This window comes from Trachypithecus francoisi, unplaced genomic scaffold (genome assembly GCF_009764315.1).
Source record: "Trachypithecus francoisi isolate TF-2019V2 unplaced genomic scaffold, Tfra_2.0 Lachesis_group18, whole genome shotgun sequence".
Classification (NCBI taxonomy): domain Eukaryota; kingdom Metazoa; phylum Chordata; class Mammalia; order Primates; family Cercopithecidae; genus Trachypithecus; species Trachypithecus francoisi.
This window is the reverse complement of record NW_022681463.1, coordinates 70,425,064-70,450,510: the sequence shown is the minus strand read 5'-3', so window position 1 is coordinate 70,450,510 and position 25,447 is coordinate 70,425,064. Positions and strand designations below refer to the sequence as shown.

Sequence of the window (25,447 nt, the reverse complement as noted above, 5' to 3'; positions counted from 1 at the left end):
CTGGATAGTGTCTGAGGGCAATCAAGTTCAATACCATAAAAAACAAAACACATTGTGCAAGCCAAACAAAACAGATCTGTGGGCTAGACACATTTTTCATTATTCAATTAGCTTGGCACAGGTTTAGAGCTTTAACAACTTTCTTTTGGGTTCTTTATTCCTATCTCTTATGGACTTCTCATCTTGGCCTTGCTCTTATGGTCACTGGTCATGTCCTGATCAACTGACACTATTTGTACCACAAGGCCCAAACAACTTTTTGTTTTGGTTCTAAATCCTGAGATTAGGCAGGATCTTTCTTAGTTTGGGTTTCAGATGCATGCCTCTGGGATTCAGATAAAAATTGTTATCATGCAGATAGATAAGTGCCCCTGGGCACTATTTGGGGCACAGAAAGTCCCTAACTAGCAACTCCTTCTTGTAACCCAAGCTAAACTTCTGTATCTCCCTTTTGTCTTACCCACCATTTCCTTGAGCTTCTAGGATTCTAGAAGCTTCTTCACAGTTTCACTTTTTATCACTCAACAGTCTGGTTGGCTGAGACCTCCAAACTTCCCATCCAGCTCAGGGAAGCCCAAGATGAAGAGCTTTTGGTTTTACTATCTTTCAGCCAGTGATATGAAAGCCACCACTCTATGAGATTTCATTTACTCCATCTCCTAAAAAGTTGTACATACCCTGAAACATGAGTGATTTGGAGGGAGAAGTTTGTGTTTGTTTTGCAACATCGGAGAGACATTGCTATGGTTTAATTTCTGCTTGTGAAAGCCCTGTCTTACCCAGTCCGACACATGCCTTTAGTTTGCAGAAAGATGCACTGAGTTCAGGTTAAAAGTAGCTTTAATCAAGAAGTTTATCTGGTTGTTTTCAAGATCTTGTACAGATTTTTCTTGAAGAGATGAAACAGAGCTTAGCGATTATCTAAGGAAGCAGCTTTCTTTTACAGTTAATGAGTCAAGGTAGAGCTGTTAAGCTCTCTGTGTAAGTTTAATAGGCAAAAAGTGGGGGGAAAACCCCACATTTACAGGTGTTCACAATGTGACAGATGCTGTATAGGTCTTTACAGATGTCAGCACATTTCATCCTCACAAGGAACTCACGAGGAAGGAATTATTATTCCCATTTTACAGATGAAGAAAATTGGGACTCCAAGATGCTCTATAACTTGGTCTAGACCTTATACTTAATAAATGCACAAGCTAAGACTCGAATCTACATCTGATTTGTTTTCTTCTGTGCTTCAATTTTTTGTTAGAATCTGGACCTCATGAACCCTAATCTAGTGTTCTTTTCATGACATCAGAAGAGTTTAGTTAGCTTTTTCATTGCTTTCATTTTGTAGTTCATACTTTTTGGGTTTTAAGGATTAAGAGTGTTTACTTGTAAAGAACTTTGAGATGCATATGGAAATTACTGAGATCTGATATTACTTATATGTGGGAAGCCGGAATAGAAACGGGGGATAGGAAATGGAAAACAAACAAAACCTCCACCCCAAGGGCTAAGCATCGTCATAGTAACGAATGAACAACTGAGATACTCAGCTGCCTCCTTGGCCTCTCAACTTGGATGTCTCCAGTGGGCATCCCTAAGCTTATGTGGCCACACTAGGACTCTGGGTTGCACTTGCTCACCCTCACCTTTCCTTATCCCAGTAAAAGGTCCTACCATCTATCCAGATATACAGCTTAAAAACTTAGGAGTCTCTTTCCATTATCCTGCCTTTACAAAAGACTCACCAGCATTCTAGTAAGTCTACCTAATAATCTCTCCTAATTTTACCTGCAAAATATACTTTTTGACCAAATCTGTCTAATTCTCTTTCTCCACTGCCATCTCTGTACTCTAAGCCGCTAGGACTCCTGCCTGAATTACCACAAGACCCTCCCCACTGCCCTCGAGGGGGTCCCATCCTTACCTGTGTACCTCTGAGCCTGAGACTCTCAGAGACCCTGCACTGCACTTAGAATACCATCCAAACTCCTTACTTTGGCTACAGGCCCTCAGAGATGTGGCCCTGCTGACGTCTCCTTCCTCCCCTCCTCTCACTCCCTCCCTTTCTTACTATGCTTGAGCTGGACTGGCTGCTTTCTGCTCCTTCAACCCTCTAAGCTGGTTACTCCATCAGGGCCTTGGGACTTGCTATTCCCACTGCCAGGCACACACCACTCTTTATTGATATTCCCATGGCTGGCTCCTTCTTATTTGGCATCTGCGTAAATGCCCTCTCCCCAGTCAGCCTTCCTCACCCTGCCTGAGTCACTCTGTAGCGCATTTCTCTGATTTGTTTTTCTCCTTTAGCATTTGCCACTGTATGAGATTATTTTGTTGGTCTATTTATTTGCTTGTCATCTCTCTCTTTACACGAATGTGAGCTCCATAAAACCACATACTTTCCTAAAACAGTGCATGGCACATAGTATTTAAATATTAAACATGAAATAAAGATTTCTGGAATAAATGAATAAGCATATGCAGAGGCCTTTGGGAACACATGCAGTTCCCAAAAAGAAGAGGAGAGAACAAGTATGACTACCTAGTAGACTTCCTCATTACCTTAGTTATCTGGGCAAGGGCAAGAAATTGCTCAAATCTCACAAATTTGGTAGACTAACAATTCTGACAAATTAGGGCTTTATAGAAGTTGAAGGTAAAGCTGGTTAGTTTGAGGACTCTCCATAGACACAGCCCTTTCTCTAATATCCTAGTTAATAATAATCCTCCATCTTTACATCCTAACAGTGCATCAGGGAGGACTATGTCTTGGTTGTGGTAGTGAATAATAATGATAAAAAATAACACAATCAAATACTTATATGGTGCTTACTGTGCTCCAGGCACTATCCTAAGTGCTTTATACAGATTAGCTCACTTACTCCTTACAGTCACCTTGTGAGTTTGTGCTATTATTATCACTGTTTGCTGATGAGAAAGTGGAAGCACAGAGAGGTTAGGTAAGTTGCCAAATGTCACACAGTAAGTGGTGAAACTAGAATTTTGAGCCACAGTCTGGCTCTGTATTCTGTATTTTTCTATGCTCTGTAGCCTCAGCACACTTTCACCATCAGGTATGCAGGCTTGGGGATCAAACTTCCTCACTTCAGAAAAGTTGCTGTTTGAAGAGTTGCTGCTTCATTGCTGCTCTTAGATCTGGAGCCTGGAATTTACGCGGTGTCCTACCTATGAAATCTTTTTGTGGGGACAGGCCTCCTTTTATCTGTGCTTGTGTTGCAGGGGCTGTAAGTTTCTCATTTAGAGCCATTTACATGCTATCCGTGGGAAGACTGGCCATGGCTTCCCCTAGGAGAGATATAAAAATGAAGAAGCTATAGAAACCATCTTTTAAGAACTTAATGCTAATGAGCAGTTATCTTTTACTGCAAGTCTTTAATGCAAAACGCCAAGATCAACAGTTTTTAAAATTAAAATTTCCTATGCTATTTCTTACAATGCTTATTTTCTTTTCATGGTTTCCACCTAACTGGTGTCCCGTACCTGTGCTGATGTTGAATGTTTTTCCTCCAACTTAACCTATAGATGATTTCTGGGGTGGGGGTGAGGATGGCGCAGAAACCCTTTGAAAAGGAGTGCAAAAGTTTATGTTCATGTGACTACATACATTTTTCAGGAAAGAGGTAATTCTCCCAGTACTCTGCAACACAAAAAAAGATTCTGAATCACGGAGCCTGGATGTACCAACACTATGTCTTGTGTGTATGTGTCTGCGTATGTGTGTGTTTCCTAGTAAAACTACAGTTTCATATCTTCATAGTTCAATTTCTTCTGCATAGTACTTTTCTAAGAATATGGCAGGAATTTCTAATTTTAAAAGACGTTAAGAAACAGAAGTCACAGTAAAAATCTAATGTGCCAAATAGTTTATAAGAAAATGCAGGAAAAGGATAAAGAATGAGCTCCTTGATACATTGTATATGCTGGTTCAAACATAATACACGCACAGATGCCTACAGCACAAAACACACTAACTTTAATATCCTGCGGAGAAGGTAATTTGCTGGGTTACATACATGCGTGTTAAATGGGAGCTTTATTAGAGCAAGTCAGACCGAAAGAACACTTTCGCACAGAATATCTGTATAATGGAAACAGGGATTTCTGAAAAATAGCTGCAGTTTTCCAGGTGACTTTACAAGGGCAGGATGGGTGTAGAGTAACTGGGAGAGACTCTCCTTTTAGAAACATTCTGGGCATGAAAGGCAGTTGTGGATCCAGCCAAATAAGCTGCAAACTTCCGGATGATTTATTTACTGCTTTTCTACATTTTGTGATAGTAATAAGGAAGGTGTTAACTCTAGCCTGCTAAATGTTTGAACCTGATGCATTTTGTAATTAGCAGAATAATGGTCCCCAAAGATGCTTACGTCTAACTCCTGGAAGCTGTGAATATGTTGTGTTATATGGCAAGGATAAACTAAAGCTGCAGATGGGAATTAAAGATGCCAATCAGCTGAGCTGTAAATAATGCGCATACCCTGGATTCTCCAGGTGAGCCCAATTCTGGATTCTCCAGGTGAGCCCAATGTCTGGATTCTCCACGTGAGCCCAATGTCTGGATTCTCCAGGTGAGCCCAATTCTGGATTCTCCAGGTGAGCCCAATGTCTGGATTCTCCACGTGAGCCCAATGTCTGGATTCTCCAGGTGAGCCCAATGTAATCACAGGTTTCCTTAAAAAGTAGAAGAGGGAGGAAGGTGTGTTGGGTCAAAGTGATTCAATAAGAGCAGGATTCAGTTTGTACTGGCTGCCTTGGAAGATACAGGAAAAGGACCATGGGCCAAGGAGTGTAGGTGGCTTCTAGAAGCTGGAGGGGCCAGTGACATTTTATTCCCTTAGTGCCTCCAGAAAGAACACAGCCCTACTGACACCTTGGTTTTGGCCTGGTGAGACCAACTTTGGACTTTTCACTTCCAAAACTGTAAGTAATACATTTGTGGTGTTTTAAGCCAACAGCAGAGGTTTCGTTTCAGTTTGTAGTCATTGCTACAGCAGGACTAGGGAGCTGGTACGCATTGCCGGGACTCACTCCTGCTCTGGCACTTGGGTGGCACTGTAGGTGCCCATGTTCATGGAGGTAGTGAGCAAAGGGGGGCTCTCTTGGCTGGACTGGCCATGTCTGCTTACACAGAGTGCTTCCCTCTTCCACTGTGGTAATAGCGTTGCCTTAGTCCCTGTGCGCTTGGAGTGGTATTCTGTACAAATATTCTTTGTCAAGGTGACAAACTTAATGAGCTATGATGCCATTCAGACTGATGTGTTAACTTTTAAGCTTTGCTGTGAGGAAGATAATTGTTCTGTGATATGAGGAGTGGCATTGCATGCAGTGTATTTCTTTATGTGCTATTAAAATGCAGTTCACAGCTGTAGACAGGTGGGGTGAAATTAGCACCAGACTGGGAGACAGAAGCCTTGATTTCTTTCGTTGGCCTGTTCACATACAAGCTATGGTTGTAATGAACTTTTTTCCCCCATAAACATTTTAAAAGCACTTAGTCATGCTCCTCAAAAAATTTTAACATTTGGATTAAAACTGTTGAAACTGTAGATAATCTGGTGGAAAACGAACACCTTAGTTCTATAGTTAACAATGGTAAGTTATCTCAATAATTTGAACATGTTATATCTTTTTTTTTTTTTAAATCTACTTAGGTCTTGTCCTATAATAGTTCCAGGGTTCTTTTTTTTTTTTTCCTATAAAGTTCCTGGTAATTCTTATTTGATTTTTCTTTTTCTCCTTAATATAGTGCATTACTTCTGAATTGTTAGGTAAAAGTTGGTCTGCTTGTTGTCTTAAAGAGATTGTGCTTCTCATATGCCTAGGAAGTTTTTCTTGTGACTTTATATGCCCCCAGGGGATATAAGATGCCATGATTAATATCGTACACCAGGAGAAGGAGTTACAGCCTGTGTGCCTCCTGGTGATCTTGATTAGGAAGAAGGGGAAGGTGGACCTTAGGGGCAGATGGCCTCCAGCATTGAAATGTGGGCTCCCAGATCCTCCATCTGCCCACATCTTGCTGGACACAACCATACTCATCTGCCTGGGCCCCTTCTCTGACTCCCAATCCCCTAACCAATGGGCTGGGAGGAGAAAGAGCTCCGAAGCAGCAGGTTGCTCTCTTCCCTTGCTGTGCTCTCACATGCCGAGGGTTGTTGGCAGCACATTGGAATCACCTGGCAGCCTTAATACTGATGGTGGGTTGAATCCATAGAGATTCTGATTTTGTGCGTTCCAGGTGAGGCCAAGGGCATCAGGCTGTTTTAAAGCTCCCCAGCTGATTCTAATGTGCTGCTAAGGTTGTGATCCCCAGTCCCAGCCCTCTCCTGAAGCCACCCCACTGGCTGGAGAAGATTCTAGGCTGACATTGTTTTTTCTCTGCATTGCCATGGTCACTGGGTGGGCAGGTCCATGTCCAGGGTAGCGTGGACACCCTTCCGAGGCAGCATCTACACTGCTTGTGACTCAGCTGTCCTCCCTCTAAAACATCTTAGTTTTACAGTTGTGCTTTTCGTATGCCTAGAAATTTCTGGGCTACATTTCTCTCCCATATATGGACTTCATGACCGTCTATTTTCCCAGAGGCTTTTTGCAGTTTTTATGCTAGTTTTCGATTCACCAATCTTTTCCTTCTGTTAGGTTTAAAGAAAAAAGTCTACAGTTCCAGTTAGTCTACTTTTGTAACAGGACCTGACAACTCCACTCTACTTCCCATCCTAAAGACTACAGGAAAAACTAGCCCAAGTGACTGAGCCGGGGGGTCCCAGTCATCAGTAGCATGGGTATTTCACTTTGGAATGTTATCAAATAGGTGGGGGTGGGGGGGACCAGCACAGTAGACTTAGTGTCAAGTCCAGGATTTGATTCTTAGCTAAGAAAACAAGTTTCCTCTCTGAGTTGTGAGGATTAAATGTGATAAAATGGAAGAAAGGCCAGGAGTGATGGGCTTTCAGGAGATGCCCATAGACATTAGCTGAATTTGAACATTTTCAACTTGAATGGGACAAAAACATTAACTGATGTTGACAGGAGGATCAGTGATGTATCTAATAGGCAGCCTTACACACAGCACAAGCTTAGGTGTTCCTCTGCTACCACACCTTAGTGCTTGCTCCTCTGTTAGGATTATCTATTAGACTTTGCTATTTACTTTTATTAGATTTTTATATTACAAGAGGGGCACATAATAGAGCTCATGCAATTTAGTTCATTTCAGACCTGGGCCAGCTTTAGGTGAAAGCTGCTGGAACTAATTTTTATGCCAGGACTTCAAATAGTGAAGTCTATATCAGAACAAAATATAATTATCCCCAGCTCTGGCTCTGACACCAGTTCTTCTGAGGCTGAAAGTTGCCCTGGGGTTGTAAGATCTTATACGACCAATAACAGTAGAAAACAGTAGAGACTCCTAGGCGCAGAGATGTGATAACATATTTAACATTTTGATAGCATTCCAGACAGCAATAGAATAATGCCTTTGGCCAGGAAATCACAGATCCCTACCCACCCTGTTATGGTGGAACTGTGCTCCCTCAAATGATCCCCAGTAGCTGTGAATGTGATCTTGTTTGGAAATAGATTCTTTAGTTGATGATCGGGTTAAGGTTAAGTAAGGTCATTAGGGTGGGCCCTAATCCACTATGACTGAGCTTATAAAAAGAGAAAAAATCTGGACACAGACATGTGTACAACACTGGGATAACATTATGTGAAAATGAAGGCAGAGACTGGGAGATGGAACTACAGGAACACCAAAGATGACTAATGTCCCACCAAAACTAAGAAGAGGGCATGGAACAGCCTCTCCCTCACAGCTGTCAGAAGGAACCAATCCCGCTAATATCTTGATTCCCAGAATTCTGACTTCCAGAGCTGTGACACAAGAAATCTGTCAGTTTAAGCCAATAAGTTTGAGGTACTTTGTTACAGTAGCCCTAGGAAACCAGTACACCCCCTTTCTCTCACTCTACCTTCCAGGAGAAGTGATACTATAGATTGCTCAAACTCAAGGGAACTCCTTAAGTTTTTCGGTGGAAACATGTGAAAAGGCTGATATGTAACCACTATGACCCTCAGAAGCGGCAGTTTCACAGGATGTAGTCAAATATATTTTCTGGTGGGTGGAGCTTTGTGTGAGACATAATCTCATTGGGTAGCTGTCTCAATTTCCACTTTCCTAGTTCAGTGTGGGTGGATGGGGAAGGTGCTCCCAACTGGGAGGTATACAGGCTGCTTTTCTCGTTGACTTTCCCTCATGCTTCTGGGACATTCTTCATTCTGTGTGGCCAGGGAGCATGTAAACTGGAGACAGAACCCAAAAGCTTTCCCTCCCTAAAAAGACCCGAGGTGGGATGGCCGGTAGGGAAGGTGAGGACCTTGCTACAAAAATTTCAGGACCGAGAAAAGGAAGTATTTCTCCCCCCAAAATTCAATCTAAAAAGTAATATTTAACTTCAATATCTAAAATATAACATGTCCACTAGCCAGATCAGCTGATAGTAGAGTATATTAAGTTTATTTAATGTGGTGTATTATGTATAATGTAAGATGTGGGTGGGGTCTCCAAAAGTAAGGGTGCCAAAGGTCTGAAACAGCTTTGGGCATTGGAGCAAATGGTCTTTCCTCTGGCTACCATTGTCTTGTACTTACACCTTCTTCCTGACTGGTGTGTTCTTTGACATTCCAAAATAGTAAGATTAGAGACCTAGTGTGGGTTTGGGACAGAACAGGTAGTAAAGCAATCCCTTACCCTGCTTCATCCCTGTTTATATGTCGATCTTAGAAAAACAAGAGTGCTCTAGACAGTGGGTGAGAAGATTCAAGTACCTCTTCATCCCTGACAATATGCTCTCGTGTCTTTTGTAAGAGTACACAGTTTAAATTTCTAAAAATTCATTGCAATAAAAAGCAAAACAATCCCTCATAGATTTATAATCAAAGTAATGTACCACTTAGAAAAGACCTGAAATAAATGCAAATACCTAGTACAATGTTTTATCTTTTTAATGACACTTCAATAAAACTAATTACTTAACTTTTATTTTTCCAAGCAAAGCAAGTGGGAAGAAAAATGTAAAGTGTTTATTCATACACTGCAAGTTTATGAAATTCAAGAGGTAGATATGCAGCAGGGTTTTGAAGAAGAGCCTTTTAAATGAATGTGAGGCTTGGCTATCCCCACACTTGGGATGTGGGTCTTCTAAATGGATGTGAGTCTTGGGTATACCTTAGTTTGTGAAAGTGAAAGTCAGCAAATCCTTCCCCAGTAGGCTTTAACTCTCTTAGTTAAAACAAACAAACAAACAAACAAACAAAATAAACCAAAAAAACACTAGGCCGAATGGGCCATTTATATCATCTAGTATGATGACTCGTATGTATGTACTTCCATCCTGGGATGAAAGTCCTTAATGAAGGATTTGCAGATTAGGTTAAGAGCGTTGTCATTATCTAATTACACAACAAATCCATTCATCTGGCAAATACTTAGTGAATGTCTACTAAGTGCCAGGCATAATGCTAAACTAACTTGTCCAAAACAGCCACATGATAGCAGGGGCACGATAACAGTCCCTGTTGTCATGGAGCTCAGTTGAGTAGGAGGTATCTATAATTTCATGTGAGGATGAGGGCAGTGCAAGGTGCTGGGGGGAGCACCAGCATCTTCATCCATTCAGGCTGCTAGAACGAACTGCCACAGCCTGGGTGGCTTGTAAACAATAGAAATTCATTGCTGGCTGGGCACGGTGGCTCACGACTGTAATCCCAGCACTCCGGGAGGCTGAGGTGGGTGGATCACGAGGTCAAGAGTTCGAGACTATCCCGGCCAACTTGGTGAAACCCTGTCTCTACTAAAAACACAAAAATTAGCTGGGGGTGGTGGCGGCGGTGCACTCCTGTAGTCCCAGCTACTCAGGAGGCTGAGGCAGAAGAATCGCTTGAACCTGGGAGGCAGAGGTTGCAGTGAGCTGAGATCACACCACTGCACTCCAGCCTGGTGACAGAGGGAGACTCCATCTTAAAAAAAAAAAAAAAAAATTTATTGCCCACAGTTCTCGAGGCTGGGATGCCCAAGATGAAAGCACCAGCAGATTCAGTGTCTAATGAGGGTTGGTTTGCCCGTTTCATAAATGGCACCTCCTCCCTGCATCCTCACAAGGTGGAAGGGCCAAGGCAGCTCTCTAGGGCCGCTTTGATAAAGGCTCTAATCTCATTCCTGAGAGCTCTGCCTTCATGATTTAACCACCTCTCAAAGCACTCACCTCCAAATAATCACACTGATGATTACATTTCTACCTGTGAATTTTGGGGAGACACATTCAGACCATAATAAGTAGTGAGGGGCATTTGACTTGAATTTGAGAACTGATCAAAAAGGCTTTCTGTAGAAAGTGATAGCTGAGGCCTCAAAAACACGAAGGGCTTATCCAGACAAATGAAATAAATGCCCTGGAGGCAAGAAAGCACAGCATATAAGAGCTGAAAGTAATTTGATAGGAGGTAAGGATCCTGCAGAGAGGAGCCTGGAGAGGGAGGCAGCAGCCACTTCTCAAAGGGCCTTGCAAGCCACATGGAGAAGATTTACCTCTTCCCTGAGGGCAATAAGAAGCTACTAAATAACTTTAAGCAGAGAATGGAAATATTCAGATGATGGCCTGACTGTGTGGTGGAAGGATTAGAGGGAAACTAGACCAGTAAAGAGGCTGCTGCAGTAGGCAACGTGAGGAATGAGAAACGGTGCCACTGGGGACAAAAGTGGGGGACTCCTAAGATAGTGGCAGGGAGCATCAGCAGGATTTAGTGATTGTTTGGGTGGAGGTGCAAGTAAGAAAATGAAAGTTAAGAGTTTAGCTTTGTAGAGTGGTACCTCCCAGTGGAGCTTGAGAACTTGGAGAGAAGCAAGTTTTGCCGAGAAGGTGACGATTGAGTTTTAGATGTACTGATTTGGATATACATACAATATACCCAAGCAGAGATGCTTGGAAAACAGGCACCTGAATCTGATGACCCCTCACTCAGATAGCTCTCAGGGTAGGGGATTCCAGGAAGGAGTACTGAGCTGCCTTGAAGGATGAAGAGTAGTGGGAGGGGGTGTGGCAGGAAATGCTTGGAAGCTGGGGAATGATGGTGAGACTAAAATGCCATGAGGAATTGCAGGTAGTACAGAAGGGTGTGGATGAAAGGCCAGGAACAATTCTTGATGGGTTCTGCCTGTCATGTTTTGTGCCTAAGGAATGAGATAGAGCTAATACAATATTTCAGACAGACGAGAAACCTGATCATATTTGGGTTTTGGAAATTAGACTGGCATTGGCATGAGTGTGAACTGGAAATGGGAATAAATCAGACCAGTGAAAATAATCTAGTTTTATGCCCCTCAAAGGATCAGGTCCTAATCTAAGGCTGAACAGAGAGGGTGAGGAAGAAGGAATGAATTTCAGGGATATTGAGGTGGCAGAAATGACAGCTATAGCCATGGACTAAATGTGGGAGGTGAGGAAGATGGCAAGGTTGATATTCAGGGTTCTGGCTTGGTTGATGGTGGACCATTTGGTGAGATGGGCACTACCCATCTCAGAGGTGGAATGGCAAGGTACAGGTCTGAGAAAAGCAGGGCAGATGCGCCATAAACCCTGATCTTACAATTGACTGAAAAATCATGAGTCACTGAGACATTCGAATTCTTGATTCCTGCAAGAAACAGCAATTTTAATTACTTTCACCTGCAGTGAAAAATTTGGCATCACTTTAGCCTTTTTCTCAATATCAAGGCTTGGGAATTAGTTCTGTTTGCAAAACTACTTTAGTTTTTGAAAGAAACATATTCAACATGTTAAAAATTGACAAAATATAACTAGTATTTGCAGGGATCTCTTTCCCAAATAATGAGATAATTAAAATCTTCTGTTGATGAGAAGTATCTATAATTTGCACAAGCCCTCAAGATGCTATCACATGGCTGATTCCGCTAATTCTTCAAGTTTCAGCTGAGATAAAAAATGGTCAGAAAAGCATTCCCTGAATATCTTCTCCAAACAGGTCCCGTTATTACTATCATCACACTATGTCCTGTCATCCATACCACTTCATCAGCTTAAAAGTATATTTTTATTTACATATTTATTCTTCTCCTCCCACTATGATTATAAGGTCCTTGAGGGTTGATATGGTCTGGATCTGTGTCCCTGCTCAATCTCCTGTCGAATTATTATCCCCAGTGTGGAGGTGGGGCTGGTGGGAGGTGATTGGATCATGGGGGTGGTTTCTGATGGTTTAGCACCATCCCCCTAGTGCTGTTTCATGAGGGAGTTATCAGGAGATCTGGTTGTTTACCAGTGTGTAGCACCTCCCTCGCCTTCCTCCTGCTCTGGGTCATGTAATTCACGCCTGCTTCCCCTTCTGCCACGAGTGAGTTTCCTGAGGCTTCCCCAGAAGCCGCTATGCTTCCTGTACAGCCTGCAGAACCATGAGCCGATTAAATTTCTTTTCTTTATAAATTACTTAGCCTCAGGTTTTTATGGCAATGCAAGAATGGACTGATACAAGGTGAAGACTGTGCTTGCTTCTTCTACCCAGGTATAGCCAGTGGCAGCTTTATGCCCTGGCATATCATCACCATTCTATAAATACTAATTAAGTTCACAGCTAGAGAACAGTTGAGATTCCTGTTCTCAAGGCTCTTTTTAGCCAGTGTCATATTTATGGCTATGTTGGTTGGTAAAATTCAAACTCCTTCTATACTTAAATCAATAACCTCTGCTCAGAGTCCTGGAAGTCCCCCAGTCCTTACTTATTCTATTTACCCTTTTCAGGGAATTCTCAGAATTTTCCTCAACCCACAACTTAAGGCCTAACACCTGGGCCAGTGTGCACTAGCTCTGGTACTGAGACCTGTGTTTGTTCACCTTGGTTGGTGTCTGTGCTGTACAGGTTGGTAAATATTTTGAAGGTCATACCTGCCTAGACTTCTAAATCAAACCCAGAGTCTACTTTCTGTTGCTATATAATATGTGGAAACGTCCATAATAATGACATAGAGTAACATAGGAAAAGATCCCTATGGCTAATTATGAACAAGTTCAGTTCATATTAAAGTAAAACCATAACCTCAGGTAGGGTAAACAGATGGGGAGGTCTGTGTGAACATATTTGTGTCAGGGTTAGGAGTTAGGGAGGTCTGTGGCAAGGGAGGATTGCAGAACAATCACCTTTATGTTCTTTTGGATTGAAGACAAAGTTTTATCTCTTCCAAGGAGAGAGAAGAGCTTAATTGAAAAAAGTCAAACTTCAACTGTGAATATATTCCTTAAGTGGAGAGATCCTGGGTGAGCCTCTATCCAGAAGCTGGCTTAATTGGACTCCAACTGGGCAGAATGAATTCTTAATCAGAACATTTTATTTGCTTAAAATGAATATTATAGCAGTTACCCCCTATTTATCAACAAAGTGGCCATTAACAGCCATCAGTGGCTGACCTTGACAGATTGCATTGCTGAAATAATGAAATTTGATGGGTTACTATTAAGATTTGCTAATGGTTTTACATTGCAGAGCTTGAGACCAGTGAAACAGAGCTGTTTACTCAGGCAGGTTGACCACAGGGAAAAGGTGAGGGAGAGAGTAATGTAAAGCACAGGGAGCTTGATGAAAAATGAATGGCTCCCAGGCAGAATTTCCACAAATGAAATGCAAATTCAGATATATATCTCTTAATCACCATACTGAAAAGGTTGATTACTTAAAATTAGACTCACCAGATGTTTTTGTTGTAGGCAGGAATGGAAAGCTGACTAAGTGGGAAAATATAAATTTATTCTTTAAAGGTCCTAGTTATCTCATAATAGCTGGTAGGAAATTGAACTGAAATCATAAATGGAAAGCAGGTAGGTTCACAGGAGAATGAGGAGAAAAGCTCAGAGGCAAGAACAGGAGAAGAAATAAGACAATTCTATTGTGTTAGCTTTCCTGATATTTGTAAACTTGGACTGAAGTGCAAAAGAAGTGATTTACTTTTTTTCTCCTAACAATTCATTGGTTGGCAGCTTTCTTCTCACATAATTTTAGATTGTAAGCATTTTACTTCCCTTATCCTGAAAGCCATTATTAATGTCCATTACCTTCAGACACGAGCCAGCAACAAGAAACACCAACCCAATTTCATTTGAGTGGAACCAGTTTGGGAGACATTGGAAAGGCCTGTTCTTAGATTGTTTCCCTTACCTTCCTGGTTTTCCCATCAAATATTTGTTTCTTTGGATCTGTCAAGCATTTTGAACTTACTGGCTTCTGTTTAAAATGCAAACACTTCCGAAGAGGCAAAAACTGAGAACCCATTAGGCTTATCAACTAATACCTTTGCCTAAATAGAGATTCTGTCAGGACAAAAGTTTTGAGGAGTGGATTATTTCAGAGCAATTAGTGTTTGGGAGAGGGAAAATGGCACTCCCAAGAGTTGGAAGAGATCATTTTGGCCTATCTTACAGTTTCCAAGAGGATGGCCTTTCTGTGGCTTAACTAACCTTTATTGCCAGAACTTTTTGGATCAATAACTCCCAAATTAAAGTCAGTTTTGGTTTCCTCATGCCTCTCTATATTGCAAAAGAACCCTAGATAATGAGGAATATTGGATGCACATGGAGATAACCACCTTGTTTATAAGATAGAAATAGATTCTGTCTTGCTATTGCTTGTCCTTCAGTTTCTGGGTCAGTGGTCCAGGATCCCATTAATTTCTTACATAAGAAATTAGCTGTGGACCTCAATAACCTCTGTCCAACTTTGTAAAATAGAGAACCAGATATGAGTAAGTTCCTTGCCAGATCTATTGTAATTAAGTTACTATAACTTCTGTAAGTGTACTAAACCCCAACAGTCAGTACACAGCATATAGGAAACACATATGTGATTTTCAATCAATCAGCTTAAGTGTATTATACATTAAAGGAGATAGTTCAAAGCATGTAATTCCTTTTAAGATTTTTTTATATACATCACATTCATCACTAAGAGCTTACTGTGTGGTAGGTATCACAATCCAGGCGTGCAAAGATAAGAACTGTGTAACATGAGGGCCTATTCTATGGAAATGAATGTATTAGGGAATCTGTTATATTTTGCTATCAAGTTTAATAAAACAAAAACAATAGAGTTAGCCAGGGGGGAAGGGTATTGTATAATCCATTTTGGGATAGATAAAAGGTGGCTTTGGGGAACATAGAGCCCCTCCTGTCCCGTAAGAAACTCCAGAAACAGAAAAGAGAAACAGGAAAACCAAAACTGGCTGACCACTTACTTGGGAGATCGCATTTGTTAGTGGCTTCTGCTAAATGAGCTCTGTGAGACAACTTATAACTTACGTAGCTCTAGAAGTGCCCTCTAGTTGATAATAAATAGCTTGTAATATGTCTGGTTCATATAATAAAACTTTATTTGAATGCCACTATTGTCAGAACATGTAGAAAGATACTATATTTGCACTACCTATAGAATGCTATTTGTTCTACAATGGTATACAATTATAGGGAGATAATTAAAATGCTTAGACTTTTCAGGCACTTGCCAGTCATTTCTGTGTAAATGACTTAAATCACTAATTGTAAAACATTTTAATTTAATCCTCAAGATACCTCAAGGACCTCCACCCGCTGATATTCTTTCAGGTATAACACTAGTTACCATGTGCATTGGAGAATCAAAATTGATCTGAAATAAACTGCAATTTTGACTCTTTAATTCAGACTTACTTTCTCAACAATTAGTCAAAATTAGTTAAATAAGGTGAAAGTATAAATGGTTATACAAAACTCTTCATTTCTTATGAAGACTATAAGGGCAAATATACTTGAAAAATAAAAGGCTTAACTCTCTCTTTTAAAAATAAGAGAACCCAGTGTGATAGCTCTGATGCTCAAAAAATACAAAGAGAATAAGAAGAAAAGTTCTGTTTTCTTAGAGCATTTTCCTTTGTGAACTTGTAATTGGCCTGGTGTGGTGGCTCACACCTATAAATTTCAGCACTTTGGGAGGCTGAGGTGGAAGGATTGCTTGAGCCCAGGAGTTCAAGACCACTCTGGGCAACAGAGCAGCACCTCATCTCTACAAAAAATACAAAAATTAGCAGGAGTTCAAGGCTGCCGTGAGCTATGCAGTAAGCTGTCACTGCACTCCAGCCTGGGCAACAGAGTGAGACTCCCTCAAAATGAAAAAAAAGAAAAAGACAATCATATGAAAAAAGCTCAACATCACTGATCATTTGAAAATCAAAACCACAATGAGATACCATCTCATGCCAATCAGAATGGTGATTATTAAGAAGTAAATAACATGCTGGCAAGGTTGTGGAGAAAAAGGAACACTTATACACTGTTGGGTGGGAGTGTAAATTAGTTCAACCATTGTGGAAGTCAGTGTGGTGGTTCCTCAAAGATCTAGAGGCAGAAATATCATTTGACCCAGCAATCACATTACTGGATCTATACCCAAAGGAATATAAATTATTCTGTTATAAAGACACATGCACACCTATGTTCACTGCAGCACTATTTACAACAGCAAAGACATGGAATCCACATAAATGCCCATCACTGATGGACTGGATAAAGAAAATGTGGTACATATGTACCATAGAATACTATGCAGTCATAAAAATGAGATCATGTCCTTTGCAGGGACATGGATGGAGCCTGGAGACCATTATCCTTAGCAAACTAAACCATATACATGTTCTCACATATAAGTGGGAGCTAAATGATGAGAACACATGGACACATAGGGGAACAACACACAACTAGGGCCTGTCTGAGGGTGGGGCCTGGGAGGAAGTTAGATGATCAGGAAAAATAAGTAATGGGTACTAGGCTTAATACTTGGGTGAGGAAATAATCTGTACAACAAACTTGTGCCATGACACAAGTTTACCTACATTGACAAACCTGCACAGGTACCCCCTGAACTTAAAAGTTCATAAAATCCTTCTAATTATAAATTCTTTCTTTGGCTCTTTGAGATGAAAACTATTTTAAATATTTTAAAAGGCCCTTGCAGGTCTTACAAGCCAGGAGTGTCATTTTCTAGGACCAAGGAGCCATCTCTGACACAAAGGAGACAACACTCCTATCTTGCGGCTTCGTTAAGTAGGTAGGAGCCTAAATTTCCGAGGAGCCTCTTCCTCCAAGTTGCAAAACTACTTCTTGTCATTAAGACATGAGAAGTTTGTTTTTCCCTTTATATGACACTAATTAGCTAACACAGATGGTCACCCCAATTACCAGGTATATTTAGGATGAACTATGTGAAGCACATGATGCTGTCAAATTCTTATTGGAGGACCGGCTAGTTGTTTATCTAGAGAATGCCTATGGAATAGGATGCGTCTGTTTGGCTGTATAAACGAGTGAGATTTGTCTTTGCAATCCCTCAGTGGATTCCCTGTATGTGTATCACATTCTGTTTTGTGTTTATTCAATAATAAAGCTGCTTTCTTTCTCTACTATATAAAAAGGGTTTTTTTTTTTTTAGGTTGGAAGATGATTTTGTCTTTAAATTTACCCAACCTAACCTCATATTGATTTTAGATACATTTCACACGCTCTTAAAATACGTCCCTAAAACCCCAGCAGATGTTAACATTAGCTTTACTGCCTAAGGCTTAACCATTCATATCAAAACTGATTCTCCTTCCTCCAGATCTTGCTGAGTCACCCTAGAACATGTTTTGCCACCCCTCCTCAGTCACTTCCTGGGATTATCACTGATAATGCTCGGCAGTTTTAATTTAAATTACAGGATTTTTGGTATCTCAAATAATGAGATAACAGCAAGTAGACTATCTTAAACTTCACGCGTCAGCTAGCTGAGAAAGACTGCAAATGATAGGAAAGAGGCTGAGCTGTTGAGGATTTAAGGTCAGTGAGTATATAACAAAAAATGAAATATTACATGCCTAGAAAGGCAGGACGAAATGAAGCAATGGCTCAAAGTTCATGAACAGAAAAGAAGCAATATAAGAGATTTCAGCCTTAAGGTCTAGCAACAGACAGCAATACAAAACAATTCTGGCTCTTCTAGGTAAAGATGCTGACCTAAACCAGTCCTGTGTCACCTGGACTGTACCTGGAGCAGCAATGTCCATTGGAACTTTCTGTGACGGAAGGGTTCTGTATCTACTGCCCGGTGCGCTAGCCACCAGCCATGTGTGTACTGACCACTGAAAATGTGGCTGGTGTGACAGAGGAGTTGAATGTTAAATTTAAGTTGATAAAACAAAAATGAAATGGCAATATATATGGCTAGTGGCTACTCTATTGCACAGCATAGAACTATATGATTCAAGGGAAGATGATTTTTGGGGTCATTTACTTAAATATTACAAGGCCTGTGCTATTTGGAGAGAAATCTCATGTGTAGGATACTGATCAGCATTTATCACTGATTGGAAGATGTACAGATACTACAGTTGAAGTGGTCCTAGATGTTATTGGCAGTGATGGAAACATTTGGGTGCTTGAGACAAGGTACCCTTTTCTGGGTTCTCTCCAGCCATCTCCTGAGACTACTTGCTGTATTTTTCACATATTTCATTATTTTCAAGTTCTGCTATCTTTATCTTGCTCACATCCCGGGAATCATAAGAAGATTAATTCGTGAGTTTTATAAATTGTTTTATAGGTTAAAATTCCCTATTAAAGTGTCTACTACTATCTGCAGTCCTGACTTGGAGAGATTAGACTTCTGACAATTCCCATTTATAGGATTTGGAGCAATGCATCTGTGCTATTAGCCCAGGAGGCAGGCCCACACAGATTCAGTTAGATTAAGCAATAAGCTTCCCGATAGGCTTACCGAGAAAGCTGACTTGCCCTTCAGCCTCAGCCTTAGCCTGGCCTCATGGTTCCTCCCTTCTCTACCTGCTTCCTGTCCTAGAGTCTATCAGCCCCTTTGCAGAGCTAGCCTGTACTGCCTGAGGGGCTGTGCAATCAACTCAGGCCTTAGGGGAGACAGCAGCTGAGGAATGTAAGTGGTACACAGTGTAAATAGTAATTCACTCGAAGTCACAAGACCTGGCTTTGAGTCCCAGACTTGCCTTGTTAATTACGAAATTCTGACTAGGTCCGTAGTCTCTTTGAAACTTAGTTTTCCCATTCCCATTCATTTAACAAATATTGAGCTAGATACTGTGTTAGGAACTGGAGAGTCATCAGTGTACTAGACTAAAAACCTCTACCCTCATGGAATTTACATTTTCAGCCAGAGGAACTGAAAATAAAACATAATAAATGCATTATATAACACATCAGAAGGTAATAAGTAGGCTGGGCATGGTGGCTCATGCCAGTAATCCCAGAACTTTGGGAGGCCAAAGTGAGTGTATCACCTGAGATCAGGAGTTCAACACCAGCCTGGCCAACATGGTGAAACATGGTCTCTACTAAAAATATAAAAATTAGCTGGGTGTGGTGGTATGCGCCTGTAATCCCAGCTACTTGGGCAGCTGAGGCAGGAGAATCGCTTGACCTGGGAGGCAGAGGTTGCAGTGAGTCGAGATTGCACCACTGCACTCTAGCCTGGATGACAAGAGCGAAACTCTATCTCAAAAAGTGGTAAGTGAGGGAGATAAATAAAGCTTGGTAAACTGGATGGGGTAAGCTTGGTAAACTGGATGGGCGAGAGCATGGTTTCTATGGGGGAATCGGGATAAGCCTCACTGAGAAATAGATATTTGGGCAAAGGCTTGAAGGAAATAAGGCATGTACCTATCTGTGAAGAACCCTCCAAGTTTAAGTCCAGAAATAAGACAGAGAAACCTGAAAATAAAAATTGGTTGTTGATCCTCACCTAGAGATAAATTACCCACAAAATGCCTACTATATGCTAGGTGCCAAATACTTATTTACATTTAAAGGCTGATGCTGACTGACTTCCTTCATCATGGAGAATGAAGGTTATCCCAAATATCTTGACAAGTTAAAAGCATCTCAGGAAAGGGATCATTTTCAATTTGAATCTGTCTTGTTCCACCATTTACTATGAATTTGTAGCAATATTATGAGATAGCTTGGTGCATATATGTATGTAATATACAAAACTGTTAGCCAATTCTACATGGAAATCTGAGTTGCTAATTTCTCCAGAATCTCACTTCAAGGATTTTCGAACAGTGAATAATCTTTCAAGATGGAGATAGTGTCTCCATCTGGAGCAAAGGTCAGGTTTGCTTCCTGCTCATTATGAAGATTTGGGTTTGTTCAGCTCAGTTTTCTTTCCTGTAATACAATCCACTGTGTCTGTAGTTGCCATGTGGCCCTCTTTACATGACCCTGTGAAAATTGGGACTTGGACAACCAGTGCAAGAAAGTGGTGATACTCTGGCTATTTTACTGTGGTGAATCTCTGATCCAAGAATCTCATGTCTTCTGCCAGCATCCATGAAACTGCAGCAAGATAATGTGTTAGCCTGCAACTAGAATAAAATCCAAAACCTGCTTTTAAGTCTTGACATCTATGATTTGTGATAGAGATTTTTTAAGGAGAATATTCAATCTAAGAACTGATAATAAACCATATAAACATCAGTTATGGCAGGATTTCCTGAAATCTAGAACTTTTTGTCCTGAGTGAAGTACAAAGTACCCAGATTATAAAGCAGAAAATAGAATGGTTCATCAATTCTCCCAGCACCACTGCAGAGATAGTTAATTCTTAAGTAGCTGGTTTCCTTAGGCAACTGGAAATCTAGATAATATTGTGAATTTAATTGACTACTAATGGACGTTCTCTATTTTTAAACATTTTTCTTTCCATCTTTCTGAAGTGATGGGAATATCTTTTCCCTAGAAAGGTCAGACTTCAGGAAGCACATAACATTTAAATAATCTGAAAGCTCAGCATCCCTGGACGTGCAAAACTGCCAGAGCTGGGTCAGAGGGTCAGGCTGAATGGAATTACTGAAGGCAGCTATATGGCTGGAAATGCAGTCTGAAGATGAAGTGGAAAGTTAGGCTCTAACAGCTTGGTATTGAGATTTAACATTTGTACAAGGTTGTTGAGGATAAAGGCAATTGCCAAGAACAAGTAAAACTATTCAGAAGTTCATAGATTTGAGGGGGTCATTCATAGGACCAAAAGAAAACGCCACCTCAAGGAACTGTATTACCTGTGTCTAATATTTCCCCAAAATACTGCTAATTTTTTTTCTTCAAAATTAGGTAATTAGCACCCTTACAGATGTATCATTTTTACTATTAAACGGAGTTCTTTGACAGAACCTACTCACAGGGGGTATATATGAAATTCCCTATGTTCAGCTGAGTTCCTATTTTATCCTGTATGCAGCATTTCCATTATTTGTCCTTGGGCAATTCCCGAAGGAAGTCTAGGGCAATTTTTCATCCTTGAGGCATCTAAATGTGCTCTATAAACTATATTCTATATTCACCAGTTACTTATACAGTGTCATTTCTAAATGTGGAACAAAAAAGTTATTTACTGCCACTATTGGCACACAAATTCAATATGTATTAAAATATTCTTATTAAGAAGTGTTAGAAAAATAAAACTTCACGAACATCTTTTAAAATTTCTGGATACATAAATAAACAGTGACTGGACTCATGGTGATAAAGTAGCTTAAGGAATCTGAAGAGACTAAAAAGGGAAATTAGATTAAAGGAATACAAAGTGATTGAAGTAGATACGTCACCAAAAGCACAAGCAAAAAAAAAGAAATATAGATAAACCAGACTTCATCATTATTAAACACCTTTGTGCATCAAAGGATATTACCAAGACAGTGAAAAGACAACCTACAGAATGAGAAAAAATATTTGCAAGTCATATGTTTGATAAGGGTTTCACATCCAGAACATAAAGAATTTCTGAAACTCAACAAAAAGATAAAACAGCCCAATTAAAAATTGGGCAAAGAATTTGAATAGAGATTTCTTCAAAGAAGATATACAAATGACCAACAAGCACATGAAATGATCAACCTTGGTAGTCATTAGGGAAATGCAAATCAAAATCACAATGAGATAACCACTTCTCACATGCTATGATGGCTATAATAAACCAAAGGAAAATATTGTTGAGGACTTGGAGAAATCAGAACACTTGTATGTTGATGGTGGGAGTGTAAAATCGTACAGATGCTGTAGAAAAGTTTGACAGTTCATCAAAAAGTTAAAGGTAGAACTATCATATGGCCCAGTAATTCCACTCCTAGGTATATATCCCAAAGAATTAAAAACAAGGACTCAGTTATTAATATGGCAATGCTCTGAATTGTCACATTATTCAGAATAGTCAAAAGCAGAAACAATCCACATATCCAACAGATGAGTCAATAAAATGAGGTACATATATATAATGAAATATTATTCAGCCATTAAAAAATGAAGTTCTGATATGTACTATACTACAGACCCTGAAAACAGTATGGTAAGTTAAATAAGCGAGATAGAAAGAACAAATGTTGTGTAATCGCACTTGTATAAAATACCTAGAACAGATGAATTAAGAGACAGCAGATTAGAGGTTACCAGGGAGTTGAGTTGGAAGGAGTGGGGAGTTATTGCTTAATGGTTACAGAATTTGTGAAGGTGAAAAAATTTGGAAATAGATAGTGGTGATGGTAGCACAAGATGGTGAATGGAATTTTTGCCACTAAACCATTATACTTAGAAATGGTTAAAATGGCAAATTCTCTATTATATATTTTACTGCATAAAGTATATGACTTTATTTGTGACTTTTAAAAATATGAATTCTAAATTGGGCAAATATATATATAAAGGATTTTTTAAAACAAAAAAGTGAAGAAATTATTGGGGTCTAGGTAAATGTACCTGAGATAATTACAGGCAAGTGAAACTAAAAGGACAGACTACTGTAGGGGTAGATTAAATCAGATCAAATGCTTAACTACTGTCTTGAAAATGCTACTTTATTTTTAATGGTCAAGACTAGAAACAGAATTGGAAGAATAGTTAACAGATTGTGGTATACCAATACGAGAGAATAGCTTGCAGGCATTAAAGTCACTATAAAGCCCATGTAGAAAAGCAAATACATTGACAATACAATGTTATGTGAAAGGATTAGAATATAAAACAGTATATGACATTTTTGCAACTTTGCTAAGATACGTTGTATGTGGCAGACAAAATATGAAAAAAGTTGTGCTAGGATTAAAACATTTCTACTACTGTTGCTTTATTGTTAATTCAGGTTTTTAGAAAAAAGGATACGTGAAAACATTGGTTTAATACCTTGTATCTCTATTAGTAATTATCTATTGTGCAAAATAACTTTGGAGATTCAGGCTAGCTTCTCTTTATTCTAGAGTTGTATCCATTATATACTGTTTTACCATGCAGATTTGTTATGTCTAAATTGGGCTGTGATTAGTGATATTACAGCTAAGCCAGGGATTTAAAGAAGTTAAAAGCTAAAGAAATTCCACAATGAGTTTTGCTTGGGATCTCACTAAATATTCTTATTTAACTCCAATATTTCAAGGTTCAACATATATAACTAAGATTATATAGTTTGAAATTAGCTTAGGAATTCAGTAGTCCAAGTTCTTTTAACAAAGGAAAAAACGGAGATATACAGCCCATGTGCTGACAAAAGCCAGACAGTAGCCAAGGTTGCCTAAGTCTTAATACTCTGCTCTTACCATTATGCCAGAGCAATTTCTTATCTATCCTCAAACTCTACATTACCAAGTAGTATAGACACATGCCTGCATGAGCTTGGTGCTAGAAGACATAACTTCAAAAGGACGCTAACTTATTGCTGTTTACTTGTACTAAATTAACTGAACCCATTATCCCTTCTGACATTGTGAGAATTACTTCAACTTAGCAGTCGTTGGACTTCAGCACATGCCAGAAGCTTAATGTGGAAGTGCAAATGCAACCTGATTCAGATTTCTTATTCCATCCTTGTGAAAAAGCTATTCCAAATCCATAAATTCAGTGGGCCAATTTTGATCTGAAAAAGCGAAATCAGTAATGAAAACATTGCCTCCTTTTATGATTATTCAATTCTACTTGAAGCAAGAGACTGGAGGAAAAAGCCACCTCTTTTGGTCCATCAGTTCTCTTTTGGTCTAATTTTATTGCCTAACTATTATAGGCTGCTGAGCCACTGATCAGGCTGCTAACTAAACAGTTTTCTATCCTATACTTATCCATAATGGAAAAAGAAAATAAACAAGCAATTTGGAAAATACATTATTTAGCATTACTCTTTCAATAGGGTCTAGGATTTAGTTTATTACACGAAGAGCCAACCCAATTTCAAAATAATTACAAAGTGTTAGTAAACTCTCCAGGTAGGCACACAGAGACATGAGTTGCAGATAACACTGCATGTATTGGTCAGGCCAGTAAGAGGTTTCAGTATCTTTCCCTGCATTTTTGACACCCAACTGGCTTGGAGTATGGCTCTGTGGGTCACGTGGAAACTTAGAAGTAGAATCTTTTGCCAACAGGACAAAAGCATCTTTGTTCAGAGGCTTGCTGACAATTTTAGGTGTTGAAACGCAACAGTAGAAAATGGAATTATAGAGCTGGAAAGGATTATCAAAATGTAATTTCATTCTAGACAAATCCCGCATAAGATGTGATTTTCTGAACTGTTTCAGAAGACCGCCATGGAAATTAGTTGTGTCTTCTATTTTTCCTCTTTAAATTCTGATAAATATCTTATTAGTGGACAGTGATATCTTTAAAATACCATGGTGTTCTTTCAAATCTGAGAAGGTACTTTTTTACTCTGACTAATTTGGAATGAAAACTACACTTAAGTGTAGACTTTAAATCAAAGATAATGTGAGAGAAAATTATAAGAAAGTGATGTGCACCTGCTTAAGGAAATCAGAATTGGTTATCAATGGCCAGTTTTAGCACTTATTAAGCACCTGTTTTACTAGTGGTGAGGAACTCAGACAAATAAGACACAGCCCCTGTCCTTGAGAGGTTAAAAATCTAGCATGCTGGATTGCATGGTTTATTTGACCACTCTATACTACTAATGGAAGTGCTAACATTAACAAGCGTATGTGCAAAAAGGATATATGAAAACATTGGTTTAATACATTGCATCTCAATTAATAATTATTATGAAAAATAACTTTGGAGTTACAGGCTAGCTTCTCTTCTATAGTTGTATCAATTATATACTATATTAGATAGACTTGTTATGTCTAAGTTGGACTACAATTATGATTTGTTATGTCTGTTTATTTGACCACTCTGTATACTACTAATGGAAGTGCTAACATTAACAAGTATACGTGCAAAGAGGACACATGAAAACATTGGTTTAATACCTTGCATCTTTATTAGTTTAATACCTTGCATCTCTACATACAAAAGCCCTGAAATGTAAAAAAGTGTACATGCAGTATAATTCATGAGTAGATGTTAGA

At 39.6% G+C, this 25,447-nt stretch overlaps 1 protein-coding gene and 1 long non-coding RNA gene across 2 annotated transcripts in view; one reads left to right on the top strand and one right to left on the bottom strand.

Moving 5' to 3' along the window:
• Positions 1 to 25,447, bottom strand: part of HTR2A (5-hydroxytryptamine receptor 2A) — a 64,356-nt gene that overhangs the window by 15,860 nt on the left and 23,049 nt on the right. The window lies entirely within an intron of this gene.
• On the top strand, positions 4,851 to 9,005 carry LOC117063273. The gene is made up of 3 exons (XR_004428845.1): positions 4,851 to 4,935; positions 6,655 to 6,797; positions 8,798 to 9,005. It is a non-coding gene; the product is annotated as an uncharacterized LOC117063273 (long non-coding RNA).